Here is an 8,159-nt window from a genome sequence, read left to right on the forward strand (position 1 = left end):
CTGTTCTTTCTATGGTCACACGACATGAAATCAATACGGTGCGTTCTGCAGCTGATAGGGACACGGTGAAAAAAAAAAACATTCCTTTGAACAGACTACACTATATTTAAGTCCACTGAAGCACATAGCATGACTAACTTGACAGAACAAACTGTATATTATGCTTAAGATCAGGCTTTTATTATTATTATTATTTTTTAGTATCTTTATAGCATTATTGTCTAAAGCCAAATATTGTAGGTGGCTAAAATAAGGTGGTTGTAGCACAAATTATTTTCTGTTTGTGTAGAAACTGAGACCTACATTATTAACATACTGACAGCATAAAAATGTAATAATCTGACACAAACAACTTTAGAGATGAACAAATTATTATGAATCCTTTCAATATATCAGATTTATTGAACCCATTTACCTAATGTGATACTTATAATATATTTATCCTTAAACAAACAAACAAAAATCTATATTTGAACTAATGATTGTCTCTTTTATCTGCATATGTTTGTAATATTGTTGAGTTTAGTGTTTTGACTTAGAGATAGTATTTTTAAAGACATGTTTGCTTCTAAAGCTGTTTTAAATGCTGTCAGTGCATCCATGTTGTACAGTTCAGAGTAGATTTAAGCATGCAAAAAATGTGTAAATGCTATGTATGAGGGAAAAAAAATACATAAATACAAAATACAGTATGTCTTGCATTGAGATTTAAATGCTATAACTTTCTCCATATACTGTACTTCTCTGGTCTGTTCTTATGATATACTGTTTTTCTCAGTCCTGCATGCTCAGAAATAAAGATACTAAGGCTGTTCACTTTTTTGTCACCTGTGTACCTAAAGGGTCCATATTGGTACCTTAAATGTACATATTAGTACCTAAAGTGGTACCCCCAGTGACAGTTTTTTTTTTTTTTTTTGTATGAGATTTTCTCAAATAACACATTTTTTTAATTATTAATGATTACTATATATGGAAACATTCAACATTTAGGCAGTCTTTTGAATATATTAGCATTGTTCTGGAGGTTTAAAAGAGCCACTATATTTATGTTCAAGGCTAGAAGAATTGAGATGCTAATGAATTCAGTGTTTAATGTGAGCAACATCTGTTTGAAGCTCTGGTTTATTTAGTAGTACACATCGATGGCTCATGTGAAAGATTTTAAATGTCATTGGAAGCGTCCCTCTGAGCATTACATGAGACTGTTCTTTAAAAGCATAAAGAAACGTAAAAGAGGCTAAAGTGATTTCAAGAATAAGACAAGCAGTCCCAGAAGACCCAGTTTAAAGTAGGGCTCCTTTGGTAGAGCACTCATACGCGATTTTGGTCCTACATTTGTGACCATTGTTCAAAATCTTGCTGTACTGAGCTCACTGTCTGTGACTAAGAGCCTTTGGAAAGCAGTGGCTTATTTCATGCGTTCCTGAGGGAGTATGCATCACATATCAGATTTTAAATCAGATGGATGTTATTCTTTAAGGAGGAAACCTTGACACATAGGATAGCACCCTATAAAGATCTCAGAACTGCAAAACAGACATTTCTTTATTTTTAAGTTCTCATCAAAGCTTATCAACCACATCTTATACAAAGCGTGGGAGGAGAACTAGCATGTGAAAAATCTGATAGCAAAGCTTTAAGCCATTTCAGAGGTCACATGCATGGCACCGCTATCCCTTTAGTGCTGTGCGTGTACATCTTATGAACCTGTCACTCACCCCTTTGGCCCTAATGATAGAGAAAAGCAAGCCTTAAGCTTCTGGTAATATCTCGAAAGGTCATTCTACAGCTGATAATGCATTCATCAGCACTAAAGAAAATTAACTATATAATTTCACGTCCGTAGTTCTAATGTGGAGATGAATTTGTGCCACAGACCGTGGGAGAGCAATATGCCATTAGTTTTGGTTGGCCAAGTGAGAGTGCTTTCATTGTGTCTAATGCATACCTGAGTCTAATAATTGTAAAAGTTGAATTTTACTGAAAGGGTTTAGGGGTTTTAAACCAATGTGTACTTCATGGCATGTGACTCTTTACTGTTGCAGTGCCATGTTTTGCAGGCAGTTGGACATGAAAAGATGTGCAGTTTAGAAAATATTTTATTCCTTTTGGTGGTTATGTAATCACATGTCTGTTCTTAGTTCATTAGCTGAAAAATCATATTGATCTTATGAAATTGACATTTTTAGAAAGCTCAAATGAACACATCTTTCTGTTTTGATATTATTAGCTCCATTTTCCTCAAAAAAAAAAAAAAAATGCAACCAGCATTTCTGCTGGAAACTTTAGTTACAGTAAGGGTCAATTTCGTAAGTAGTCATTAGGCTTTTCCAAACCTCACAGAATTCACGGCTGCTAGAATTATGAATAATGCTTCTTGCAGCGCACTATTAATCTCACTCTCTCTTTGAAGTATTCCACTAAACTAATCCACAGATTTTCTAATACAATTCACCTAAGGAGTTTAGATTGATTTGAACAATATGTTGCAATCAGGTGATTCAGTGATTTAGTTGATTTACAAATTTAACTTAACCCCCCCCATACGTACATACATACATACAATGCTGCTGTTTTAAACTTTCTATTCATAAAATAATCCTGAAAAATGCACCATGGTTTCCATAAAACAAAACAAATAAACAAACAAATAAACAAACAAACAAACAAATAATGAAATAATGAAATAATGACATTTAAAAAAAAATTAAGCTGCACAACAATTTTTAAATGTGATACTAAAGGCTGCTAAAATTCAACTTTGCCATCACATGAATAAACTACATTGTAAAATAGAAAAAGGTTATTTGGTAACACTTTAGAATAGGGAACACATATTCAGTATTAACTAAGAGTTTCCCCTGAAACCCTGAAAAACAAAAACTGAATTTGCTGCTAATTAATAAGTAGTAAGGTAGTTGTTAAGTTTAGGTATGGGGTAGAATTAAGGCAAATATGGTAATGCAGAATAAGGTATTAATATGTGCTTTATAAGTACTAATAAACAGCCAATATGCTAATATGCAACTAGTTAATAGTGAGAACTGGTCCTTAAAATAGTGTTACCAGTTATTTAAAGTTGTAGTACTATTTCACATTATTACTGTTTTTACTGTATTTTGTTCAAATAATTGCAGCCTTCGTGAGCATGATTTCTTTAAAAACCATTAAAACAATCTTACAGACCCCAAACTTTTGAATGGTAGTGTATATATACTGTATGACCCCTTATGAATGTTCATCTCAGAGCATTCATCTGACTCACTAAAGTTTCACAAGACTATGTCAAACATATTCCGAATATTTTTGTGATTTTGGTTTATTGAATGAGACCTGGTATGTTTATAACTTTCAAAAGACACTGAATTTTTGCAACATTCGGTAAAAAAAAAAAAAAGTAAATAAATAAAAAAATTGTACAAAAACCTGGAAGATTGCTAGATTTGATCCAAAAGAGTCAGCAATGGTCTCTGTGGGCGGTGACCATGATGTGTGGCATTGGCATGATAAGCTGTTGTAAGTGAATATTGTAGTAACAAAGTGGCATTATTTAATTGCTTTGCAAATGTGTTGCAGTTTAGTTTCAGTAGGTCTCAGTGGCTTCATAATTAATGTTACTAAGTGTACTTTTACAATCTTAAAGGGGTCATATGATGCAATTTCAAGTTTTCCTTTCTCTTTGGAGTGTTACAAGCTGATTGTGCATAGATAAGATCCCTGAAGTTGCAAAGACTAAAGTCTCAAAACCAAAGAGATATTCTTTATCAAAGTTAAGACTCTGCCACGCCCCCCTAAAACGGCTCGTTCTAACACGCCCCCACATATCTACCACACTATACGTGTGCTTGTGGTGTTCGGCCAATCACAGTGCACTGGGTCAGCTGGCCAATCAGAGCGGACTGCGCTTGTCAAAGGAGGGGGCTTTGTAGAAAACGAAGCGTTTGAGAGAGGCGGGGCATAGAGGACCTACAATAATGTACAGTATTTGAAAAATAATGTGTTTTTTGAACATTAAAGCATGTCAACATATTCTGTTACACCAAATACACAAAATAATGATCTTTAAAAAAGCATCATATGACCCCTTTAATAAAGTAGACAACTGAATGGAAATAATGTCAGTCACTTTAGATGACAATCAACATTTTGCAACCAGGTGCTCCTGCAAAGAAACACTGGAAAGGTGTTAATGAATTCAGGATGGGGTAATAACCGAGATGAAGGCCAGAAGCGCTGGTGGAGGTCAGTCCACATGTGTTCCAGATTAGTCATTATTGTTGGACATAATGAACAGCAGGTTCTCGTGACATATTTATATATGCAGATTTGTATTTACATTTGAAGAGAGGAAAGTATAATCCATAATGAGATAAATGTAAGCATAAGACAAGCCAAATCAAGTATTTTTTTTTTTTTTATGATTCACTTCATTAATAATATTAGTTAAAGTAAACTGTAACATGCAAAAAAAATTTAACTTAGCTGTTAGCTATTCTTTCTTGACAGTGTGAGATACTTTTATGCTGATGCTAAAAAAAAAAATTGTAAGGGGTAATTAAATTAATATTTAAAAATGTATTTTCATTTGATCAGTAAAATTATTTGTTCATTTACAGTAGTCACTTTGTGTAACCATTGCAACTGAAAGTTATGGAGCCATAAGCTACACCCCTGCCTCTGAATGTGTGTATTGTATTACCTGACATATCTGCTGTTCTCTCTCTCCTAGCGAGGGCCTTATTTACAAATTCCCAAAAGCCACAAAAACAAAACATTCACAAACTCTCACCGCACCATATAAAAAGGCTACGTTCTTCCTCCTCAGAGAAAATTTGCATATCTTGCAGGTATTGGCTGTCAGTTTCTGGATTCCTAATGTGCAAAGTACGTTAAAATTTAAAGCAGGCAAATGGAAAATAGATTTGAGACTAGTACTTACATGGTAATTCAACTGGTGCAGGCATGATGAATCAATAGTGTAGCAGTAACATCTTTGACGATGCTCTCATCTATAATGCATACTCATGCATGTGTAATGAATCAACAAATAATTTGTATTATATTACAGGTCTTGTTGCTCCTTAGTATCGTGCAGCAGTTACAATGCATTAAGATGTCTTAGGCAGTGTGAATTATCGGATTGTTGCATGAATATATATATAGGCCATTGTGTTGCTAGAATATATCACACTTTAAAATGGCAGTGGCACTGTCTAAAGAGCTACAAAATCAAATAAAGTAGCAGAAAACTCAAGGGATATTAGCCAGTACTAAAAGGGTTGACCCCATAAAGAGTTGTAGCCTAATTATGATTTCATAAAGTGTTTATTCAATGGAGGAATAGGGACGAGATGAAATTGAATTGTTGGATAAGATGATGACAGTGTTGTATTGAAGCTCATAGTTGAGTTGGGGTTTCATCCTATTTCTAGGTTAATTACATGGAGCCTTCACTTCAATTGTCAGAGGAGGAGCATCGCTTAACCTAAATTACACCAAAACCCTGAAGAGAAATTGTCTCATCCATGTAAACCCAAGTCCTCTCCCTCTCGCTCATCTATTTCTTCCCCCCGCCTAAGATGCGCCGCCATCTCAATCCCAGCACGCGTCGCAATCATGACGCTTACTTCATTCACAAAACCTACACCTCAGAGGCTAGTCTGGGAGACAGTATGTGTCCTGCGCAAATCGCCCCGTTTCCTGCATCAGACGATGACGGTTTATACGGCATGCCTTCAATTTTCCTCCTCAAACAACGGTTGTGTACACAGCTCATTCAAGGTTTGAAAAATGCAACAGAATGTGATTTCAACATCAAGCGTCGGACCATCTGGGCCACATTACAAGCGCCAAATAATGACCAGTCCTTCATTGCTACTCTATGTTGTGTTTCACTTATATCAATGTTGAGCGGATAAATATTTCCACGCGATTATATTTTCATGCAGCTGTTTGTATGTGCGGATGCCTTCATCTCATCTGTCCCTAAACCACAAAGAAAAGACTCCATTAAAATTTCACACATACAGAGACAAGGCTGCCGGGCCTGAGGTTCGGTTGATGGAGAATCTCCAGTCGCCACATGCCATTCATTTCACCTGCTTTTGTTGTTATCAAGGCCGGTCTAATCCCTGATCTTACAGAGGTTGGTCATTAATACTGAGCGTTTCAACACATAAAAAATGTATTCAAATCAATTCAGCATCCTTCCTATGCAAAGACGGGTCACTTAAGTAGGTTTTTTGAGCCATATGTAAGCTAATTGGCATCACTTGGGCACATTCTGAATTAAGCATGTTTATATTGTAAACTGGTTATTAATATGCATGCTTTTATTAGTGTTTTATGCGGTAAAATCATTATGTTCAAGCATTTTTCTCTCTCCTGTAATTTAGTCAAGGACCACTTGAAAAGTTCCTTCCTCCATTTACTTGTGATTATCAGTGGGAGTTAAATGCAGTGGTCTGATCCCTTTAAATTCATGAGTTCCCTCCGAAAAATAAAAGCATGCTGCTTACAATTGGGCAATTGGTCCGAAAAAAAAAGAAAAACAGATGGCATAAAAAAGAAAAAAAATACATCAATTGGATTACATCACATTGAAACTATGCATATGTCTCAAAAAGAGAGGCATTTTTGTTTAAACAAATGTATTTTTGCAACGTGCAGCCTCCGCAACCAAATGCCTTGATTTTTTTCAAACATGATTCATCAAGACAAAATGTATTTTAATGTAACCCCTCCTCTCTTCGATTGCTCTTTCTTGCTGTCACCCTCTTTTTCCTCTGCCTCTCTATCTCTCTCTCTCTCTCTCACACGCTCTCTCCTTTTTTTTCCTGTGTGTGAGTGTGTGTACGGTTTGTAAGCGTGCGTTGCAGACGAGAACTATGGGGTTGGGAACAATGTGATAAATTAGTTATGCATGCACACAACAAATTGATCCTGCTCTGTTCTGTCACAGAAAGCAGATGTTGCATGCAGTGATGTATGTGGATGAGCAGCATGACTACAGTGCATTAATATTATTTCTTATTCAAATGTAATGCAGAGGACAAACAGTGTCTCTCATTCATGGCAAGATGTGCAAACAATAATAAGCAATTTTATAAAAAACTATTTTCCATCGCTTGATGTATGAACTAATACATCACAGATTCAGAGAGACAAATTTGTTTGTTTTGTTTTTTTGCCTTTTATAAAGACACGTTTTTAGGATAAGTCATTTTCTCATTGAATGTATTTCCCTCTTCATTAGAATGAATTTGTTTACGATGTGACACACTAAATTATTGTCTGTTTTGCATTTCCCTTCTGATTTTTCCTATTACCAAATACATTGTTGTGAGACGTTTTGATAAATACCAGTGAAAAATAAAAATTTTCTACTTTTTAATTCCTATTTACTGCAACCAGATCATTTTTTCCCAATGATATTGCAGGAATAACAAGTTAGATCTCCTGCCATGAGTGTATTCGTCAATGTAGAGCAACGTGTAAACAGCATATACAAATCTGAAGCAATCAGGAAGCAAGAGCCATGATTGTCGCCGTGATGACTTACAGTCATAAACCAAATGAATAGCCTGTTGTCAGAATCTACAAAACCTCTTCGAATAGCTGTTAAAAGGACGAACAAACATCCCAAGGTGTTTTTACGTCTCATTAAAAGTCCCATCCAGCAACATCTGGACAGTTGGCATAAGCTGTCCTTGGTATGCCATAATAATTGGTCCATGTACATAATTTGGAGCCTCTTATTAGTTGGCTCTTCCACATGTATCCTCTACCGTTCAAGCACAGGATCATGGAAAACGTCCAGTATAACACAAGCGTAGCTGTCACGGATTGGTGGAAGCGGGCTTCGGGACAGATGCATCCTTGCTGTCAGATATCTCCTTGGCCTCCTCACCTCATAATATTCCCCATGGACATGGCATAGATCCACTCCATGATCGCAATCAACCTTGACTTCCACACAAACAAACAACTATCCTTCACACTGACCATCGCCAAGCTGGCTCATGCCAGGCAATTCACCGAGCACCAGCATTCAACTGAATCGCTTCATCTCATCTAACTGAGAAACCCCATGGCCTGTGCAATTGACTCTTCCATGAGCCGTACAACAGCTCGGCAAGACTCAGAGCTGACAATAA

The sequence above is a fragment of the Sinocyclocheilus rhinocerous genome, unplaced genomic scaffold (assembly GCF_001515625.1).
Source record: "Sinocyclocheilus rhinocerous isolate Xijiao unplaced genomic scaffold, SAMN03320098_v1.1 scaffold634, whole genome shotgun sequence".
Taxonomy (NCBI): domain Eukaryota; kingdom Metazoa; phylum Chordata; class Actinopteri; order Cypriniformes; family Cyprinidae; genus Sinocyclocheilus; species Sinocyclocheilus rhinocerous.